The sequence below is a fragment of the Meriones unguiculatus genome (genome assembly GCF_030254825.1).
Source record: "Meriones unguiculatus strain TT.TT164.6M chromosome 13 unlocalized genomic scaffold, Bangor_MerUng_6.1 Chr13_unordered_Scaffold_34, whole genome shotgun sequence".
Lineage (NCBI taxonomy): Eukaryota > Metazoa > Chordata > Mammalia > Rodentia > Muridae > Meriones > Meriones unguiculatus.
In genome coordinates this window covers 12,660,371-12,683,593 of record NW_026843646.1, presented here as the reverse complement: position 1 = coordinate 12,683,593, position 23,223 = coordinate 12,660,371, and the positions used below count along the sequence as shown (strand labels likewise).

General features: G+C 45.4%; 1 pseudogene; it reads left to right on the top strand.

Annotated features, from left to right (window-relative positions):
- The first annotated feature begins 4,585 nt into the window (after window positions 1-4,585).
- Window positions 4,586-22,214, top strand: LOC132650863 (neurocalcin-delta-like; annotated as a pseudogene).
- Window positions 22,215-23,223: the final 1,009 nt, after the last annotated feature.

Here is a 23,223-nt window from a genome sequence, read left to right as displayed (position 1 = left end):
CTGGGAAAGAGGCCAGGCCAGCTCTTTTGTAATAACCCATTGTCTCAGGAAGTAATCCATGGGATTCACCCTCTCTCCTTCAAAGGAGCATTACATCATTTGTGATGGAGGAATACCATTACCTACCTACCTTCTACTGGACCTCACTTTTAACAGCTCTTTCATTTCAGTACCACTGGGGACCAAACTCGCAACACACCAGTCTTTATGGTTATGATGAAAACCATTCCTAATTCAATACTATAACTTTATATGTGTGACCACCTCGTTGAATTCTCATATCAAGTCAGTGAAATTGCAGTATTGAATTCATTTCACTGAGATGCACCCCCAAATTAAATGGTTTGTTCAACCATTAAACAACAGAACTAGCCTTTGAACCTAAATGTTTTCTTTTTAAAAGAATCTTATTTTGTTTATGTCTATATATGTGCATGTGTGTGCCGTTGTTCATGGCAGATATCCTAGGAATGGAGGTACAGGCAATTGTGAGCTTCCTAATGTGGACTGTGGGTGGTGGGAATGGAACTCACGTCCTCTGAAAGGGGAGTGCTTCTTCCTAATGAACTCTCTCCAGTCCCTGAACACAAGCACTTCACTTCTATGTCCTGAGCAGTTGTCCCATTATGCTCAAAATCAGTTAATGACTGTGTGCAGAGATGAAGAGGATTTGACCCAAGTGAAACTGTTGCTTCTGCAGTTTTTTTCCCCGACTGTTATTTAATGTAGTATTTCCCTGACAGTATTCTCTGTGCCCTTCTTTGGATTCAAATAGGCACACAGTCCTGTTTCCCACAAGCAAACAACCTTCAGGCCTCTCTACCCAGTGAACGAAAGCCTGTCATGGGTCTCTCAGGCTTTTGTCGTGTGTCCAACTAGGCAAGGGTAGATGGCTTCCTCAGGTTGAGACACCAGTCCTCAGTCAAGTATTTGTTGACAACTACAGAGATGAAGACTGGACTAAGCTGCAAACACCTGCTTCCCAAACAGCCAAGCTATGCTCTTTTCTTTGTGTTACGGTCTTTCTGTGTTAATGAGTTTGTTAATGTGCTTTAATTAGTGTTTACTGAAAAATAGCTGCACACAGATTAGTCTTGTGAGAGACTTAGCCAAAATGTTGAGGCAATTTGTTCCTTGTATAAAGCAGCTAATAAGTGAGAAGTACTCTGTAAAGGTTGGAAAAGGACATTAAGTTGGTTTTTAAGAAATAGAACTTTGTTTCTACAGGAAAAGAAATGATTTATTTAAATAGGTAGATTGAAATATTAAAATAGCAATCCCCTCCTAACTCAGGTACCGGATGATTTGCATATAACAAAACTGGATAGTGGCAATCTGATTGGAAGCCATGGCATCCACCAAGAGGGGAGGTCTACAGAGATCCTGAAAGAACTTGAAATCACTTGTAAATTTCATTAAGTGTTTTGGTTCCCTTCAAACCTATGCATTATGTATCAACTTTTGTTTCTGAATTCTGGCCTCAGGCAAATTGCCAATGTCACAACCAAATGAGGGTTTTTAAATTCTCATAAACCACTCCCTCTTCATTTGGGAGGATTTTCACTTCCAGAGGAGGAAAGTGAACATTATTGGATTGTTATTCAATCTGGGCTTCATCTGTAAGTTAATTTGTCTCTGTATAAATGTAGGGACCTGGATGAGGTCTCCTTGCAGCTGTTGTAGGTTGAAGGAACACCCTCTTCAACCTACCCCTCAGAGGTAGCCTGTATGTGAGCTGAGTCAGGTTCCCACCTCAATGCAGAACTCAGATCCTAGAAAGGAGTGAGATAGGGTGTGCCACAGCTCGATGGGGGGCTTAGGCTCCGGTGTTCTGCAAAGTAGGGGGTATCATTAATGTATTGTGTTTTCAAATAGCTAGGAAGGAAGATGAATGCTCTCATCACAATGACATGGTGAGTGTTTGCGAGGCTGAATATGCGTATGCCCAATTTAATCATCACATTAGGCATGTCTCTATAAAAACTTCACATTGGAAGCCACATATGTTCAATTTTATGTATCAGTTACAAGTACCTAAAGTCAAAACTAACCAGTCAGGTGATTGATAACGATCCCTATTTCCTGATCTATGGATTTTACAAACGAAATTTGAGCCCTGTGAGCCACACAAATGCTGCCCGGTAGGAATTTCGTGAATGAGGGCCTCAGAAACAGTTTGGTATCAGAGGCCCTGAGACCAAGGTGTAACTCCAAGCACCTGGTGCTTTCCAGCACGATGAATAGCACCAGAAAGCCAGCCTGCTTCCGGGAGACAAGTCTTCCAAGTCTAGCATCTGTGTCCATCTAGTAATTAGTCATCCTTCTGATTACCCATGATGCTTTTCCTACTTGTTCTTTAGTTTTGTTTTTTGTTTGTTTGTTTGTTTGTTTGTTTGTGTGCCTTTAGTTCACAGTGTGTTTTGTGATGGACCTTGGAGAGGCAAAGCCTAACAGCCATTAAGATCTGCCTGCAGAGTAGACAGCAGCAGGAGAGACATATACAAATGACAAGTATCCCAAAACGAAAAATCAGAGGTCAGGTTGTTGTCCTTCAGGTCGTCTGAAGTGAAAGGGCAGAGCCGCTTCTGTGTGAAGGGGTATATACAGACTACAAGTCCTACTGAGCACTGCCTGTCACCCAAGCATCCTAGAGGCAATTGGGAGAGGAATTGCCTAGAGCAGACTGGCTTATGGGTATATTTTTGGAGAATTGTCTTGATTGCTAATTGATATAGAAGGCCTTACACCACTGTGGGCAGCACCATTCTCTAAGATGGTTTGAGCCTTCAAGGAAGCCAGCAAGCAGCAGTCTGTCACGGTCCCTGCCTCAAGTTCCTGCTTATGTTCCTTCCCTGGCTTCCCTCAGTGGAGGAGTGTGGCCTGCAAGCTGAAACAAACCCTTCTTCCACTAAGCTGATTTTCGTTAGAGAATTTTATCATTCACAGAAAGGAAACTAGAACACTACACAACAGTCCGAAAGCTCGTGACTCAAGTCAGGCATTACCCCCTCTGAGCAATGTCCTGTGATGGCACCTCTGCCCCTTTCTAGCCTCCCCCAGAGTGTCCCTCTTCCATGTACCACCGCACCGGACCCAGTCTTCTGCCTCCATGGGTCCCCTCACTGCCACCACCACCCCCTGTGTACCAATGGCTGAGTGTCCTAAGGGAAAGGTCACATCTCACTCTTGGCATCCACATCTCTGGAAGTCTGAGAAAGGCTGAATGAACACTAACTGGATATGTGAGTGGAAGCCAGTACTGAGAGCGACACCTCCACCCCCATGGAAGGCACTTCCTCCCCCACACCGTGCCAAGAACGAGTAACACGGGAGTGTATACTTTTACTTTACAAATGGAAACATGGTGCTATGGAGGCAGCTCAGCAGTTAAGCCCTTGCTGTATACCCATGAGGTTCCCAGCTCAGATCCAAGCACCACGCAATCAGTGGACATACAGTACAGATCTGTAACCCCATCTCTGGGAGAGGCAGAGATGGGTTCCAGTTCAGCTGGAACTTGCTGGCTGGTTTCCAGCCTAGCCTAAAAAAAACCTGCCCCCACCCTTTCTTAAAGAAATAGGTGAAGGGTAGCAGCAAAGACCATGTGATACCCTCATTTGGCCTTCGTATATTCAAACATATACGTACACATAAGTGAATAAACCTTTTTCTATGAAAAAATATTTAAAAATACAAACACTCCTTAATGTACAGTGGAGATAAATCCTGCTAAACCCATGCATGCTGTGAGACTGTGATTTGTGTGGAAAATGCATCAAATACATCTCACCTGCCCAGCATCCCGGCCTCCCGGGCCACTGTAGGGCAAAGCTCTCTGCTGTAGGTCAGGACTCCACAGAAGATCCCACCAGGGAATATGGAGGATGTGAGCAATTGGCAATATTAATTCCAGGTCTGGAGAGGTGGCTCAGGGCTTAAGAGTACTTGCTGCTCTTCCAGAGGACCCTAGTTCAGTTCCCTGGATAGTCTGCTCACAACTATCCATAATTCCACTTCTAGGGGATCCCTCTTCTAACCTCAGGCACTAACCACAGGAGGATGAAATCAAACACATTATGCAGACTAAACTCTCAAGCACATAAACAAGTAAATCTAAAAATAGTTTTCAATTAACTCAAAATCAAACACATAGTGAATCTGAGATGTTCCTGGTGAAGCTTGCTTGAGTTGCGTCATGGGAATCCACTGTAGCATTGGCTCCGGAGGTGCCATGTGCGCACTTTGCACCACACAGGCTGCCACACACCGCACACACACAGACACAGACACACACACACACATGCTGCCACGCACACACACACACACACACACACACACATGCTGCCTCACACACACATGCTGCCATACATACACACACACACACACACACATGCTGCCTCACACACACATGCTGCCATACACACACACACACACACACACACATGCAGCCCCACCACACACAGTCAGGGAAGGCTGCATGAAAATGCTCTTTTTACTCTTCCCAAGGAACAACACCTGATAATCACGTAGGACAGCTCTACAAACTATGATGTGTATTTTCTTTTCTCTCTGCAGTTGAATTTTCGTGGCCAGAATGGGGAAGCAGAACAGCAAGATGTGCCCTGAAGTCATGCAGGACTTACTGGAGATCACGGAATTCCTGGAGCATGAGATCCAGGAGTGGTACAAAGGCTTCTTGAGAGACTGCCCCAGTGGACACTTATCAATGGAAGAGTTTAAGAAAATATATGGGAACTTTTTCCCTTATGGGGATGCTTCCAAATTTGCAGAGCATGTCTTTCGTACCTTTGATGCAAATGGAGACGGGACAATAGACTTTAGAGAGTTCATCATAGCCCTGAGTGTGACCTGAGGGGCAAGCTGGAACAGAAGCTGAAGTGGGCCTTCAGCATGTACGACCTGGACGGTAACGGCTACATCAGCAAGGCAGAAATGCTGGAGATCGTGCAGGGAGGGGCCCTGGTATGTTAGAGGGAGAAGCATGTGTCACAAGAAAGACTCAAGAGGCACCGGGAGAATTGGGACTGAGTGTGTAATCTGGTGTGTTTCTGAGGCAGTTAACTTTTGAAAAGTTTGAATTTGCATGCCCAAAAATGGCATAAAAATCTCCACTGGTCAGAATTTCCTGCAAACCCAGGAGCTCAACTCTGCTGCCTGCACATGCTCTCCTGTCAGCAGTCACCTGGGCTTTGGGGTGACTCCCACACTGTAGAGAGCCAGGGCTCTCCCTGGTGGCTACCCTTGTTATAGTCTTCCCATTGGTCAATATAACGTCCTGCTCAGTCATAGAGTTTACGGTCACGTCTTCTGAAGTTGCGTGAGTAACAAAGCCCTGGCTTGGGTCCCCACCTGCGTTTTTCAGGGACCACCTCTGTGGCTTTGATCAGCAGTCAACGCAAGCAGTGTCTTCACCTGTGAAGTGGGACTGCCTGTCATGGGGCTCGTTTAAGTTTAGATTTACCTCCCCATGTGAAATGCTGTCTTAGTTACCGTTCTGTTGTGAAGAGATACTGTGACCAAGACAACTCTCATAAAAGAAAGCATTTAATTGGGGACTTGCTTACAGTTCTGGAAGGTTAGTCCGTGATCATCAAAGTAGGAAGCAAGCAGACAGGCATGGCGCTAGAGCAGTAGCTGAGAGCTTTGCATCCTGATCCATAGGCATCAGGGAGAGAGAGACTGGACCTGGTGTGGGCTTTTGTACCCTCAGAGCCCAACAAGACCACACCTCTTAAACCTCTCTAAACAGTTCCACTGTGGACCAAGATTTCAAACATATGAACCTATGGGTGCCATTCTTATTCAAACCACCACAAATGCCCAGGACCAAACACATAGTCAAGATCACTGTTCTTAATTTACAGCTTTGTAGGGTCTGGACTCTTTATCCTATCCAGGATGCAAATACAGAGAGCTTCTTCATTTTACTAAGAAACGCTGAGTTTGGCCTCCCCAAACCACTCAGTTTGAGTAAATTCACTGAAGCAAACAGGAGAAGGTGGTGCTGGTAGGCTCGTGGTAATGGCAGCTTGCTGAGCAGTGGGTGGGGTCTGGGGACAAAGCTAAGGAGATTCACTGAGGGCTCAGGAGAGACTTGGAGAGCTTCTGCTACCGCCATTACTAAGAACTAGATGATGACAGAGACCACGGGAGCTGGCTGCCGTTCACCTCTAGGTAGGTGAGGGAAACTCGGTAGAGAACCACGTGGTGGAGGTGGGTCAAGGGCGTGGGTTTTGGATTCTTGGAGGGCTCAGCTCAGAGGTCACATTCATTGCAGGGCTTCTGGGCAAATGTCCTATTGAGATAGAGCTGCTGCCCTGGGAAAATGGTAGCGTTGGGTAGGAAGGGATGGAACAAGGAGATGAAAGAAGTCAGCTGCTGTAGGAATGGGGTTAGGATAAAGGATGGCTAGCTTGCGGAGAATGTTGGGGACCATGACAAGGGACCATGACAAGCTGGACAGAGCTGAAAAGACTACAATAGAGCTGTGACTGAACAGTAGTCATGTTCAGGTGGAGCCTGCATGGGCAGTTACAGCACAAACGTTAGGAAGATGCAAGATGAGGGTTTCTGGTGACACTGCCTCACCCAGGAATCGCTCTCCAAGCACTTCTCTCTTCTGAATGGCCACCAGTGGCTCTCCTTCCACCAGAGGGTAACAGGCCATACCAAAATAATCACTCAGTGATATAGATCTTAAGCATTTCCCCTCCTCTGCAGAGGGGGACAGCTAATGTAAAAGATGGACAGATAAAGGGGTGGGCTTGAGAGATAGTTTAGTGGCTAAGACCACTGACTGCTCTTCCAGAGGACCAGGGTTCAATTCCCAGCATGGTGGTTCCCAACAGTCTGTCACCCCAGGCTCAGGAGATACACTGTCCTCCTCTAGCGTCCACAGGTACTGCAAGCACAAGACATACATGCACCCAAAGCACCCATATTGTACAATAAAGCAGAATATTAAGAGAAAAGTATTCATTATTCCATCCTACCCTCAATTTTTTTTATTTTTAAAAATTTTTTGTGGGTAGGACAGTTTCTTAAATGATATATTTCTTGATAATTTTTAATATGATGATTTTTAAATTATATATTTCCTGGTCCTCTTACCATGCATTAAAAATATTCAGTTACTTCTGTAAGGTATATGTTATTTTCTACCTTGCCATTTTCATCTTGCAGAGTAACACAAGTATTTCTGTGTTTATAATGATGTCTTATAAAAATATTTAATAAAATGCATAATAATCCTACAGTATATTAAAATTACTTAATTTTCTACTGTTGGATATTTAGGTTACCTCCAGTTTTCATTATAAATGATTTATCCTTTAAAAATAAAGTAAATCTGCCAGGTACAGTGGTGCATACCTGTGATCATTTCAGGCCAGTCTGATCTACAAAGTGAGTCCAGGACAGCCAAGGCTACACAGAGAAATCATGTCTTAAAAAAAAAGTCAATCTTTCTATATAAAGTTTTTCTATATAAAGTTTTTCTTTCCATTCTTAGGATGGAATCCCAAAAGCTGGGTCAATATTTCTAAGATCTCTTGATACATCTTATCAAAGTAGTTTTTCTAATGCCCCCACAAGTGGAGGTAGGACAACTGCTTATCATTTTGCACCTTAGATTTCCCTTATTTTTTGATAGTTAAACAAAAATTAAAATTCCAAGGTTTGATTTCTGTAACTATAATGAATGCCTGAAACAATCGACTTACAAGGAGGTTTGTTTTGACTTACAGTTTTGTAGATTTCGTCCCCTCTGTGAGTCTGGGCCTGTGGCAAAACATTACATCAGGGTCGGGAGTGTGAAGCAGAGAAAAACCATTCACTTCACGGCCAGCAAGCAGTGAAAGAGAAAAAGACTGAGGTGCTGCAGTCTCCTTTGAAGACTCACTCGGACTACCTGAAGATGAGCCCAGCAGGCCCCCTCTTAGAGAGTCTACCACTTCTCAGCAGGGCCAGACCTTCAGGCGCAGAGCTTCGGGAACACATGACATTCAGTTGTAGCTTTCATCCTAACTAGGCTTTTTTGCTATTATGTGTTGTTTTACTATTTGGTACTGGGAACAGAACCAGGGGCTTCATGAGTACTAGGCAAACTCCCACACACCCCAGCACGGACTTTGCTGCATTCCAGGCCTTTCTATCTCAGAGCGCTGGGCTCTGCCCTTGGAAGAGTGGAAAGGGCTATTCTCATTTTGGACAAAACTTCTTCCTAACTGGAATCTGAAACAAAAATGCCCAAGAGCCATGGTGTTATCTTCTAATGTTTTGTTTTTTGTTTTGGTTTGGTTTTGCCCAATTTTCCTGGAGGTTTTTGCAGCCATTGTTGATGAACCTGTAGATAGCAAGACTGTAAGGAGCTTACGAGAATGGAGATGCAGCTATGCACTCATCTGCTATCCATAGCTCAGCAAAGGCTCTGGCAAGGGGAACAGTGTTCAGGAAGGTCACATTGCCCCGTGCTTTGGAATGTGGCTTGGAAGAGCAGGTAGAAGAACGCTGGGACATGCAGAACACGACAGCAGACCCCAGACCCTGAAGGGTCTTCCACCATGTTCAAGCCTGGTGAGAAACATGAAGGTGTGCTCAACCTGATGGAGGCCTGCCCCTCACTGTAAAGTGCCCTAGGCCACTCCCAGGCCCTCATAAGTGTCCAGACCTGAACTTCAGACATGTGTGTGTAAGGCTGAGGTTCTTAAGAAGCCTGTCAATAGAAGACTCAAATTCTTCAACCGTTGGACACCCCCATGCCTTTGATGGTTAATACTCATGGCTGCGAACACCACAAGCACCTGAAGTGACTTTAGATCATCGAAGAGATTAAATTAAATCTCAAACCATTTTCATACCCAGGGCTATTTTGCAAGCTGACAGTCCACACAGTCCATCACATTCTTAGGCTGATCCCTATCATCAGTTATTTGGGATGAACTGGAATTCAGTGTACCTCACTGAACTCCACGGTCTGGTTTTGTTTTTATTTCTGTTTTTTGTTTTTTAATCTTTTATTCCTTCCCTTTTTGAAAGCCTACACTCTCTAAGCCCTGTCACAGGAAGCTATTTGTGGAAATATTCTTGTCTTTGTCCTAGCTGGTCTGCACCACTTAGGAAAACATTGATTTACTTCAAAGCAGTCACTGTCTGCTGAGTGTCTGTGGTAAGCTGGGCAAACAGCTGTTTGGAAGCAGGGAGGCGGGGCCAGCTATGCTAGGGAGCACCATAAGCGGACTGAGGGTCTCATTGTTGAAGGAACACTTGTAGCTTAATAACAATCTCTGAAAGCAACTTCCTAGCTGAATCACCATCCCTTCAAGACTCAGCAATTCAAGCCATTTAATGGGGAATGAGGGGAGGAAAATTTATGATCATTTACCTACAAATGCTGACAGGGTCAGGGCGTAGACCAGGATGAAAGTGAGTCTTTAATTAGGCTTTGCATAGAGATGGAGGGACGTACGCTGTTCAGAAATCATCCATTTGTTGTACTTAGATCTTTCCCTCGACTTAGTTTTGGAATAGCATTAGTGACAAAAAGGCTAGAATTCATTTCCGGATATTGGTATGAAAGACTAGAATTTACCACACTACCATGAATTCTGTGCTGAAGCCAGCTGAATTAGTCTTTATGGCTGCTACAGCAAGGAGCCCCAAAGCTCATGGCTTACAAGCCCACAAATATATTATCTTATAGTTCTGAAAGTCTGACCTCAGTTTCACTGGACTAAAATTAAAGTGTGCTTATGGTTGTGTCCCCTTCTGGAGCTATTTGGAGAAAAGATTTCTCATCTGCCCCAGTTCTTAGAAGAAGTTTACATTCCCAGGCCTGCTCATTCACCTTCAAATACAGCTGCACAGATGCTGGCTCCCTGGGACTGCAACCCTGATCGTCTCTTCCGTTCATGCATGCATTTGTGTAGTTATGAATGTTAATCATTGGTTCCTGTGTTTTCCGGGGCCATGTGTGGAATCCAGGTGTACCCTCCCATCTCCAGATCTGTGATTGATTCATCCAGTTTTGAGAAGTCTCTTTGCTATGTAAGGTAAGACAGCTCCAGGCTTCAAGCGTCAGGACACAGACATCCACAGGGGGTGGGGGGGTTCATTACTCAGTCTACCACATATGCTGGAGGACAGTTGTGGCTCTTTTTAAAGAAAACTATTTATTTTCACTATTTTTTGATGTACCATCATCTGGATGAATAAATTAAAACATCTGTGAATTTGGTTTAGAACCTTAAATGAACACTTCTTTTTTACAGTTATGTGTCTGATTTCCTGTTAGTTACAAATTTAGGATCCTGATTTAGGCTGGTTTTTAGTATTGTACAGAAGCACTTCCTGCAGCTTAAAGCAGGCTGAAACGGGGACCTTTCCCCACCATACTCTGGATTCTCTGCTCTCCATGGGAACAGCTGCCTGTCACTTTATGAGGAAGGAAATTCCTTTCTTCCTCTCATAGTTCCAGCTCCCTGCCCTGCTTGGGGGCAGTCTAAATGCCCACACACCCGCCATGGCACAGGCTGAGTCTATGGAAAGGGCCAAGTGATACCTGAAAGACATCACCAGTTCTCCTGTGGCCTAGAACTTCCTGGAGCTGTCAGAGACAGAAGCTGGGATGGGAATACAGCATCCAGTGTAAGAGATGGAGTGACGCTTGCCTCCCGTCTGTTTGCAAGTAGTCACTGAGCAAGGCCGATGTGACGGCAGGACTGTCATTGGTTACAGGGACAGGCGTCAGCCTCATAACTCAACGTGAGCAACAAACAAGTGCAGGCAACAGCCACCTTTACCCAAAGTAAAGATGATGGCTAGGCATCTTGAGGAAAGCAGGCCAATGTCCCCTTCTTTTTAAAACTTCAGGTTCCCCTATCCTCCTTTTGCATCTATTATGTGCTCCTTGCAGGTCCCTTAAGAAGAAATTTAACCATGAGTCTACTTTCTTGACTAGTGGAATGCACAAACCATCTAGTTCCTTCTGGATGCTATGTTTTTGTCTATCAAAGTTTTGATCTGTAGACTTATGGTTTTTATCAGATTTGGAATGTTTTTAGTAATTATGCTTTTGGCTCTCTTTCTTCCCTCCTTCAGTCTTTAATTATGGACATACTGTACAGCCTGAAGCCCACACACAATCCACCAGCATTGCAGATGCTAACTGTTCTCCCTTTGATCTTGGGTAACTTAGCCTCATGTCTACATGAGTACTTGTTTTACTAGTAGATCTGATTTGCCATCAATCTCACTCTGTGCATTTTCCACCTCAAACATTGTAGAATTCATTGCTAAAAATTCAAGTTGGGTTCTTTGTAATGTCTTCTCCCATCTCTTTTGGGGAAAGATGGAGCACATTTTTGTATGGGTTTAAATGGCTTTCTGCTAATTATAACATCTGTGGCAGTTCTGGGCCACTGGATGGAGTTACTCCTCCTTCTGTGTGGATGATACTGCTTCCTTAGGAGACTGATAGCTTTGGGTGGGAGGGCACAAGACATTGTGAATTTTACCCGTTGAGAGGTATATTTTGTAAATATAAATTCTGTCCAGCTTTTTAATGTCCTTATGCTTTGTTCGGAGAAGTAGTTAAGTTTCTAGGAAATGGCTCGAACTTTCCAGATCTTGGTTTTAAAATTTGAGCAGGGATCACCGGGACTAACTATTTCCCAGTAGACAGACCCCACAAATCAGGAGGTTTTCCATGGATGGTGACATTCTTCCTGACCACAGCTGACGGTCAGGCTCTCCTCATCCATCTTCCCATTTGATTCTTTCAACCCTGTTTTTTGCTAGTTCTCATTCCTCTGCACAGGAACTCAGCCAGACACACATGGGGAGCCTCAACAGTGCTCTGGACTCCTGCCTGTGTGGTTTTCTCCTTTACACTGTCTTTGAATGACTAAACACCTTGGTCTGTCCACCCGCCAGTGAGTCTATAAAGCTCCTTCCATAGGGGTGAGTCAGTCACTGTCACAGCATCACAGTGGAGATGTCCAGGGCTTACTTCTTCTGGTTCTAGTTTCTCAGGAATCACTGTCATTGGCTGCCTAATTTACAGATCTTATAAGCTTATACATCAGGTTCGATGTATTTGGTCTTTGTCAAATCAAAATATTCTTCAACCATTTCTTGTGTGTAGATGATCCATTCTGATTACTCACACCTCGATCTCTATTACCTCCTTCCTGTCCTCATACCTACCCTCCCCCCATGTAAGTTGTTTTCCCATTTTCATGGTTTTTTTGCTTTGTGACCCGTTGGCTTTAACCAGTGCCATCTATGGAACATGTTTGGTTTCTGTTGGTGATGGCTTTAACTCGGAGGGTAGTCCAGTCCCTGAGAATCCTGGTTGGAAGTAACCTTCTCTGTTTCCATTTTCACATTCAGTCTGAATGCCTGTCTCTCTGCCCCCTGTGAGTTTCTTGACCTGGACCATGCTTTCCTTTTCTAAATCTGAAAGATATTGTATGGTCCCTGTGCTTATCACAAAGCCAGCATGCATTCATCAACCAAAGCAAATACTAAGCCACAAAACATACACAGATGAATAAACATCCTATGAAGCAATGTAGATTCCACTGGGAAGAGAAAACTCATGGAGAAGCATCATGGGTCTTGGATCATTAGTTCTGCCAAGAAGAAGAGGGAAAAGAACAGAGGATTCCAGGAGAAGGTGTTAGCATCAGACTTGGTCTTGGCTCAGAGAGACTCTCCTTGGGGTGCTGATTTTACCAATGCTTTGTAACAAAAGGATTGGTCAAACCAGTTTGGGAAGTGCTGGATTCAACTTAGTGGGCATCTTCAGTGCAGAGATTCTAAGGGCCTTTTTAACATTTGCGCTGTGGTATTCTTACCCTTCTTTAATACTTGTAAGCTTCATTTTCACAGATCTCTCTTCATTTCTATTTCATTCATTTGTTCACATTTTATAATATATTAATTTTACAAAAAAATTGACTCTGGTCAAGTCAGAGACTTTCTCATTATTCTTCTATTAAAACTTGATTTTATTTAAAGTATAAGAAATATACATTGTTCAATCTCTGTAATCAGAAGTGGAAAGGTAGCCTATCTCTGCACTTGAGCCCCTAAGTACTCTACTTTCTACATGAACTAAAAGTCAGTGTTGTCTGCTATTATATTTGAAAAGCTACAGATAGGTAGAATTGAAGTATTTCAAGATAAATATGAGCTACGGACTCAGTCAAAACTAGCACACAGTGCATCGAAGGGTGCTGGCACAGAAGCCCCTGGGGTGGTGCTAGGGACCACCAGCACTCAGTAATTTTCCAGTTAATTCTCTCTGTCCTAATACATTTCAGTCAGCATAAACCAGTGTTTCTCACCTTGTTTGGGTGATGGTGGTCTTAGGGCATCTTGAAAGACACATTTCTTAAAAAGAGCTGTAGGGGCACGTTGGCACTGGCTCACACCTTAATCCCAGGGCTTGGAGGGAAGAGGCAAGCAGAACTCAGAGTCTGAGGCCAGCCTGATTTACAGAGAGGATTCCAGGACAGCTAGGGATCCACAGAGAAATACAATCTTGGGAGAGAAGAAAAAACAAAACAAAACAAAACAAAAAACTTTAGTGAAAGCACTGTATCGCAGAGTTTGTCCCGCTTATGTGTGTATAGCTTTAATTTCCACACACTTGGTTCTATAGATTATCTAATGTCTATCACCTTTAAATGATAAAAAGGCATCGTGCTGGCCTTTTAAATAGTAATCTGTTGTGTAGGAAGGAAGAGTCAGTTTATAAATCTGTACTTAAGATCTTCAAAGTTCTCAGGCTTGTATGGGGAAAAATATGCAAAGTGGACAGACCCTATTTTGAACAGGAAAAACTGATAGTTTATTTTTTCCTAAGTAAAAACCTTCATGAAATGTAGTATAAGAATGAGATGTCATTTATGGAGAGGGAGCAAGAGGGGCTGAAGAAATGACTGACTGGTTAAGATCACTGCTCTTCAGAGGGTAGAGATGGAGTCCCAGCCCACATGGCAGCTCACAGCATTCTCTAACTCTACTTCCAATGGATCTGATGCCCTCTTCTGGCCTTCGTGGTCACCAGGCAAACACTCATGCACATAAATAAAAAATGTTTCAAATAATAAAATAAAAGAGGAGATGGGAATGCTGTTCTCTTGTCAGAAATGGTACTCAAATACCTCAGCAGGACATGGTGATGGACATTGATGTAGTTTACCTTTCCAGCTGAATGACATATCATTCCAGCATGTAGACACCGACTGCAGTTTAAAATTATTACCAGAAAAGGTTTTCAGGGTCTCTTATCCTGGTGTAGAAATCTTTCTAAGTAGGATGCTTTTCCTTATCTGCAATCCACAGACAGCACTGCTCAGCTAACCTCCGCTGCCATCAGAGAGCACTGAATGTCTGGTGCTTTATAGGAAGAGTCTAAATTCTCTGGTGAAAAGAGTCGCTTTGGTGTCTTTCAGAGAAAACGCCTTGATTCTTAAAATTGTGCCTGGCCTTGGTCGATCCACAGCCCTGTCAATCCAGATGTGACTGTTTCTAAGAGTTTGTTCTTTCAGGATGGAAGGAATGGAGGGAGGGAGGAAGGAGGGAAAGTAAGGAGGAGTGAGGAAAGACCACAAAGAGGAAGGCCACAGTGAGCCTAACAGGGAACAACCTTACTGGGCTTCTGAGTGTCCCAAAGGTACACATATACCCAGGGACAGCGTCCTTCTAACAGGACTTAAAAATAGGCTACCTCTGCCAGGTCTTCACTGACATTGCTAAAACTAACATGCGGAAGCAGCTTGGTTTCTCTATGGCTTAATCCCATTAAGTTTGGGGGAAATGGTGATAATAAAAGACATGGTTTGCCTCAGAGCACTGGTTGGGACTGTGTCTTTTCTCTTGAGGCTCTAGAGCCCTAGACTGAAGCTCAACAGTAGTCAGTTTTGGTTGTTCCTGCTCTGGGGAACAGAAGGAAGCCATCATCCCTCCAAGCTAAGCTTGTGAGACTGACACCACTGGGGCCTGAAGCCCCACCTGCCCTATCTTCTCTGTCCTGGGGCCTGAAGTCCCCCCACACCACTGTCTGTGCACTGCCCTGGGGCCTGAAGCCACCCCTGTCTGTTCTGCCCTGGGGCCAACCACATTACAAACTTGGTTTGGGGATCACTGCATTCATCCTATTGGCTAATTGATGCACAAAGAACAAATCTAATCTAATTGCCATAACAAAGCCATTATGCTTGGCCAAAGACCAGCCTCTTAAAGGAAACCTAACCATCCAGACATCCAGGTGCCCAGTTTGCAACTGCTACTAATGCATCGTCTTGTGGAGGATTCAGTGACTCTGTTCTTTGTGGGCTGGTGATGTGGCGAGGGAGCTGTTTGTAGAGCCCTCATTTCTCTGAGCCAGTTCTATTCCTTTGTAACAGTTCAGGACCCTGTCGGCTGTTCTCAGCTGTTCTCACAAGCCTCCATCTGTGTCATCACCTGTGCTGTGGTTTAGAACCACAGGCCAACCTGTTGGCTGTAGAGGTAGTCTCCTCTTACACCCTGTGTTTGTGTCAGCTTTCACGCCTCCACTCTAGCAGAAGTGTTAAAGGACTGACCTCCATACTGCTACTGCTCGTTGTCATCAAAGTCCCAAGAAGGAGGATTCCATTTAGCCCTAGCCTTCCAGGCCCAGGGTTCTTAAAGGGTCAGTGGGTTTCTAAGGGAGCACTAGGGACTGAGAAGAACGGAAGTGAAGGCTTTCATGACAACTACTAAGGCGTTGCCGGTGTGCCTAAGCCCATCTAAAGGGTGGTCTCTGGAAAGTGGGATACTTTTCTCAGTGTGGTAGCATCCAAGCTCTTTCTAAAGGGCAGATGAGATGTGAGAGGACAAACCCCGCCAACTGCTTTTCTTTGGAAGGTCTGTGCTCTTTTCATGTCTTGCTTCATAGTCAGCCTTCAGGGCGGCCTGCCCTAGCCTCCTTTCAGACCCAGAGTCCCACACCTCTTGTCATCATGCCACACAGTCCCTTTGCCCATCCCACAGTGGGCATCTCATCCTTCTGCCTGCTTCCTGGTAAACCCCTCAGGACAAAGGCAGGGCTGGGCGCAGTATCCTGGTGTGTCAGACTCAAGACAGAAAATGACAGGTGAATGAGTGGGTTGGGAAAATGAATGGTAACTGAGACCTGTGGAGGGGATAGTCAGGAGCAGAGGCTTACAGGGTTGGGGTGTTGGTGGATATGCTCCTAAATCCGCAGGTCTGCATAGTTGTCTGCAGTGATAGATATGTATCCACAAACATTTGCGCCAAAGGGGGAAGCTGCAGCTGTTGGCAGACTCCGAGAGTGTAGGGAGCTTACAAGAATTAGATTTTATGTATAAATACACATTTACAGAGGGAGAGAGACGTGGGAAACAAAGGGTGGGAAACAAAAACTGTGAGACAAAGAGGGAACCTTATATAGAGAAGCAGAGTAAAGGAGAAGAGAGGAAGAATATGAGAGCTGGGCTGGAGAGATGGCTCAGTGGCAAAGATTCTCTCTGCTCTTCCAAAGGTTCTGAGTTCAGTTCTCAGCACCCACATGGCAGCTTTCACCTGTCTGAACCCTCTTCTGGTGTACTCATATACATAAAATACACAAATAAATAAATCTTAAAAATGTATATATGAAAGAAGACAAGTGAGGTGGGGCTCTCACTCTGGAACAAATTCTTTACACTGGTGCTATACAAGACCTTGCAGTAGCCACTGCCAGTAGCCTGATGAGTAGCCAGGCATGATCGCCCGTCACAAAAGGAGGGTGTCCTGGCCAACTATAATTGAGGGTAAGTGGAATGAAATGCTCCCAGAGACGTTGCAATAGAGCCATTTGTTTGTGCAGAGGAAGGGAGAGTGCACGCTGAAGAGGAAGGAAGGGAAGGCATAGGTGGCTTCCTGTGGTAGGGTCCCGTTTTCTTTTATCCTTAGTACATGGGCCAGGCTTGGGGGTGAGCAGGTGAACACTCAGATAAGAAATGAGTGCGAGTGAAGCCACTCATCTAGGAAAACAGGAGAGCACCTGACTGCAAGACAGTCACAAACACAAACCAGGAAGGAGCCCCCAAGAGGCAAAAAGACTCAGGAGAGAAACAACTGGGTCCAAAAGAGATTGGGGAAAGACAATCACAGTATGCTGAAGTCTTGAGGCAAAAAATAAATGCCTCTGTTGTCTGTAAATATTCCTCAGCTGACACCTCTACGCATGCTGACGGAGCAGTGCTTGCCCTGGACAGAGGCTGTGCTGGGGTGAACCGGTGGGGTCCAGACACTGCACTGCTGTTGCTGTTCTGAGATCCCTGAGATTATGAACTCACAGAACACAAAGAAGCTCAAAGTGTGTGTGTGTGTGTGTGTGTGTGTGTGTGTGTGTGTGTGTGTGTGTCGCCTGGTCCCATCTTGCCTTGTTCTGGAGTTAGCAGGAAAGCTTTCCCACTTTTAAAAAGAGCACTACCTCTATGGCCAACAGGTTGGCCTGTGGTTCTAAACCCATAGCACAGGTGGAGACACAGATGGAGGCTTGCGAGAACAGCCGAGAACAGCCGACAGGGTCTGGGACAAGAACTAATTACAGCCCTATTCTTGCCTGCAGGAACTCTTTAGCAAGCACTTTTCAGGAAAGCTGGATGTGGCTGAGTTTATCCAGTGTTGGCCATCACTCTAAACTGGGCCACGGTGCTGGCCTAGAGTGACTGACCATGGGGTGTCCCTGGAGTTCAGCAAGGGACGTGGAAGTCTGCCGCAGGGGTCTCTGAGGGATGGTATCTGCCCAAGGGGACCTCTACTGGGTGAATCTACCTTCATTCTTATTTTGTTGGCTGGGATTAGAACATGTCTACAATATTTTAGGTATTTCTGATAGGATTGATCCTAAACAAGAATGTAAGGCAGGGAAATTTAACCCTTACTATCACCTTCGCCTGGCATTTCCTCTTCTCTTTAGTTGTCTTTATTTCCCTGTTTTTCCCAGTTACACTGATGTACCTAGAACTCCAGAAAGTTCCAGAACTTTCTGACAAAATCTATTTTTTTAAACGTTTTTACCATGCTGAAGTGCCCAAAGTAAAATTGATTAACAATGTCATGATCTAAACAATGACTTCATCTTGCTCTTCCTAAATACAAAGTACCTTTGATGAGTGAGGCCCTCGAACCTTTCCTGTGCATCTTCACTTCCACTTACTCAGTCCTTCAGTCAAATCTCTTTTTCTTCTATCATATTTCACAGAAGTCTATCTCAGCCTGAGATTGCAAAGTTATTATAATCCAAAACTCTAACAGCACCTGCCTTCCCTCTCAGAGCTACTTGGATCTTCAGAGAATGAGTGAGCCCATAGCCACGCACTGTGGAGAAAACAGTGCTGCACAGGTTGAGAGGACTGATAGGGTCTGCCAGGGGAAAGATAATGACATACACATGGCCACCCTCACCCCAGTTCCTGTAATAATGACTCTGAGACACAACTGCTGAGAGCTCCTTTACACGTATAACACATCAGAGGCAGCAGGATGGGCTTTTCTGCCAGTTGGCACTACCGAGGGTGTCGTTGGTGGAGAGCAAGTTTGAGGGCCTGGCTTCTACCACAGACTTCACATTCTGTCCTGTAAAAGGCTCAGGGACAGACGGCGCTCCAGCAGAGCAAAGGGCCCTTCCCCTTACTCCAGCATCTGACTCTTGATAGAGCTACTGTTGGCTTGAACTGTTTCCATATCACAACCCGGCTGCTTCTTTCCCTAGGCTATCTACAAAATGGTTTCCTCTGTCATGAAAATGCCTGAAGATGAATCAACCCCAGAAAAAAGGACAGAGAAGATCTTCTGCCAGATGGACACCAATAGAGATGGTAAGAGGCTAAAGGACTTTGCTTGGGTCAAGCTTCTGGTGGAGTCCGGGCAGGGTGGCTTTATAAAAGGACCAAATGTCAACCACAGGGACCTTATGCACAGTGATATGTGACAACCACCTATGCTGGGTGGGGAGGAATAGAAGTGGGTAGACCCTGGAGCTGGTCCCAGTCTAGAGCAAAGGCCTTATTTTCTAGGCCCTTCTAGCTTTCTCCTAAGTTAGCCTTCCCCAGAATAGAATGGGTCCTGTGGAGCAGAAATAAAAGGACCCAAGAAGCCACTGAGGTAGGATGGGCCTTTTCTAGAAGTCTGGATCCTTGTGGCCAATAGGCCAGAGTATGGGGATGTGCCTGCTGTTTCTTAAAGACCCCAACAGCTTTTATCCCAGCCTGCCTGAGTGATCTTATGAGCAGACTCTACAATGCTGCGTCCAAGTGAAAGCTCAGGTAGTGGGAAGCAGGTTGGAGTGGTCTGCTGGTTCCACTGGGTGAGGGTGCTGCCTGGATGCAGCCAGCAGGTGCACAAACCAAAGAGCGCTTGGTGACACAGGAGGACCACAAGTCTGAAGCTATCTGCAAAATCAAATAAATAGATATGGTTTCTGCATGTTGGGCTACCAAGTAAGATACAGGATCCCCAGGCAATTGAAAAATAATGACTTCTTTATAGCATCTCTCTCTGTGCAATATTTGGGGCATACGTATGCTAAGTAATTGATCATTATTCAACTGAAATTTAAAGTTATTTTAGAATCATTATTTTTATTGCCAAATCTTGAAATGCTATTCAGAAATAGTTCCTGAGTTTACAGTGCTAAGTCAAGGCCTACCATTGATGACCCAATGCTGCCAAAAGCTTCACAGCTCTTTAAACAAACATGTATTTCTTTATTATTTACATGCATGTATGTTTGTACCTGCACACATGTGTGAGTTTATATGCATCACACGCATGCAGAAATCTGCAGAGAGCATAAGAGGATATACAGTTCCCTGGAACTGGAGCTGCAGGTGGTTGTGATCTACTCAACATGAATGCTGGAAATCAAACTGGTCCTCTGCTCTTGACTGCAGAGCCATCTCTCCAGCCAACTCATTTTTAAAACATAAAACTCATTTTAATATTACAGTGTAGAATTTTGCAAGTATTATTACATGACATGTATGAGTGTGCCATGGTGCACACATGCAGAAGACATGTTTATGAAGTTCGTTTTCCCCCACTTTCCTTTACATAGTTTCCAGGAATCAAATTCAGGTCATCAGGTTTACCTATCACATACTTCTATTCACTGAGACAGCTCACTAGCCCCAGACCCTCACACCTGATGTTTAATAATTCTAGTGAGCTGTGTACAAATATACCAGGTCCTTCGTGGTGTGTATGATAGCATGTTCTGCATAGAATAAGCCTCCTTTTCCCCCCATACGTGGGGCGCCAGCTCCCTGAGAATCTTGGTTTGGTGGCACAGCCAGCTTGTTCACTGCTAGAAGTTGCCTCCATGAAGCTGCCTGACATCCTCTGAGAGCTGTTTTCCCTCATGTGCCCTGATTCACAGCACATAGTTTGTTTCACAAGTTTAAACAAACATGGGATTGTTTTTATGATATTGAACCACAGGTTTTGGTCATCTGGGGAACATGATGGCTTTAAGACCCAGCCTCTTCCTTAGAGGAGGACTAAATGATGGGGGGAAAGACACTTCTGGATATCTGGCTCAAGGCAATGGCAGAGCCTCTCCACTGGGACTGTTTCTATGGGATCAAAGAGCTCTGCCTGGGCCCTTGCCCAATGCACAGCCGAGTACTACTGCCCTGGGCTTTGAGAAGGAAAGATTTGTTTAAACAAGGAAAGCTATGGGGATGGAGGCAGTGAGGGCAGGAGGGCAGGGACTGCTGAGCACCCGAAAAACACACTGCTTCAGCTCAGGGCTTGGCTTCAGTGCTTCGGGCATGAGCCTCCTGTCCCTCCTCACTTGGAGCAGAGCCGGCGTGGTGTGAAGCCTGCTGCCACCAGAGTCTCCTTAGATAAGGGTCTTTGCATCCCACTGCTGGCCTCTGCCATGGAAAGTCTGCACCTACAAGCAAGTCAATCTGGGAGTCTGTGCAAGAGGCAGAGTTCATATGGGGTACCAAATGCTCTACAGCTTGTGGTGCCCGATGCCTGTGCTTGTGCCTGCAGCTTTAAAGTGTTTAGAAGATGCTGCTTCCAATCCCATCCCCTCATTCTCATCCTGCAGGGGCTGAGCAGGTAGCATGGAAGAGCAGCTAAGGAGGTACTGAAGTGCACAGGCCTGGAGGAGCCTGGCAGCCTCGTATCTGTCTTTGGAAAAACAGATGGGGCTAAGTCTGCAGGGAAGGTGAGAGGGCAAAGTTAGGTAGTTAGGTAACGGCTCCCAACAGTTCTATTTCCAACTATCAGTCAATGAGTCACTTCAATCAAATGGTCACCATGGAAGTGCCAGGAATGAGGAAAGCCACCCCCACCCCCATTTCTCCAAAGTGATAGTGACAGAGACCTTTACTGGCAGAGAGTTGAGGAGGAAGGATACTGAAGATCCAGGAAATTGAGGAGCCTGAGGTAAAAAAAGGAAGCTTGGGCTACACAGTAGAGTCCATATCAAAAAAGAAGAAAGAAAGCCGTCTGGTGAGAGATCCAGGTTTTTGGCTTCCTTCTCAAGCCGCCTGGGTTGACAGAAGTGTATCACCTTCTGTCTAGAACACACTCCTTTATCCTCCCGACTTTGGATGACGGTGGTGCTGTCCTCAAAAGTTGTTAAAAAGAACCTACACTCCTGCTCTGCCCACTGGGAGCGGGGTGGGGGGAGGAGTCTTCTGCAAACCGGAATACAGCAGTACACAGGGGCTGAAGGGCCTGAGCCTGGCACACGCAAATGAGCTAGGGCTACTCAGTCCTCAGAAGCTGAGCATGAGCACAGGGGCTCGAGGAGTGGGGTGAGGCCCCGGTATAGGTAGAGGCAGAAGAGCCACTAGGGCAAAGATTCAGGTCAGGGTAAGCCAGTACCCTCCCCAGGCCCTGGGTCCTGTCCTGGAGGTCTTGTTAAATGGCCCTGTGCACTGAGCGAGGTGGGGGAATGCCATGGTAAACAGAGAATTGGGGTCTCTGCCTCATGGTCTCCTGGCTTCTGGTGGGTGAAGCTGTGGGCTTCTGCTGTGCCCCGTGTGCAGTGCAAAGGACCACAGGCCGTCACTCACTGGTCCTCTTGCCTTCTAGGAAAACTCTCCCTGGAAGAATTCATCCAAGGGGCCAAAAGAGATCCATCCATAGTGCGTCTCCTGCAGTGTGACCCCAGCAGCGCCAGCCAGTTCTGAGCCCCGCACCCTAAGGACGCTACAGCTGCCTGGGTCTCTCCCAGTTGGCTTTTAAACTTATTTTATTTGTATTTTTTTGCCAAACAATATTGATGGTGAAGCTGTCCCCTCTTCAGTCAGACGCGCTCTGCTGTGACACCCTTGCCCCTTGCTTCTTTCGTCGTGGACGTGAATGCCCAGAGCGCTTGTGGAGAGCATGAACAGACTTCGTGGTGTTCCCTGTTGGATGACTTTTTAATCATTATTACTTTTTCCCCTTTGATTCTAATGTATCTGTCTTAAAACCCAAGACTGGTGGGGCCAGAGAAAAGAATTCCATTCTGCCCCTGAGATCCTTCAGCAAGCTTTGAGGGGTTTTGTTTGAAAGACAAAACTCCTAATCTGGGTGTGTTGTCACGCATGCCCTCAGGGCTATGGCAGGCACCCGGAGGCTAGGTTTTCTAACAGCAGGTTACCCCCTGGGGTAAAGCTATTAAAGCCAGCTGGGACATTCCCCTCCACCCCAGCAGGCTGTAGTTTCCAAGCTGTGAACATTACAAGGTAAATTAACAGAGATGGGGAAAGATGACTCAGCGGTTTTCCCACCCCACAGGTTTACAGAGGTGAGCTAATATGAGGTCCTTTGAAAAATCAAACACAGATGGTAACATTCTAAAACCAGACCCATCTTGCTACCTACTTGTGATTCATAAAAAGACTGCTGTATATAAAATATTGGGTATTGCAGACCAAATTAAGTGTTTTGCCTTATAAATGCATGTTTAGTGAGCGCTAATGCAATCTTACTACAGAAGACTTGTTTTAGCAGTTTATTGTGAAGCCAACTACAACGAATGTCAGTGTCTTGTTTTTTTTTTTTTTTTTTTTTTTTTTTCAATGCAGTTTATTCAGGAACATTGAACAATCCTTGGACCCCGGGGAAAGCCAGCCCACAGCTTAAATAGCCTCTGGGTAGCCAACCCAGGCGTGCCACGGGGGCAATGCAGATAGGTCCACATACATGGAAGCA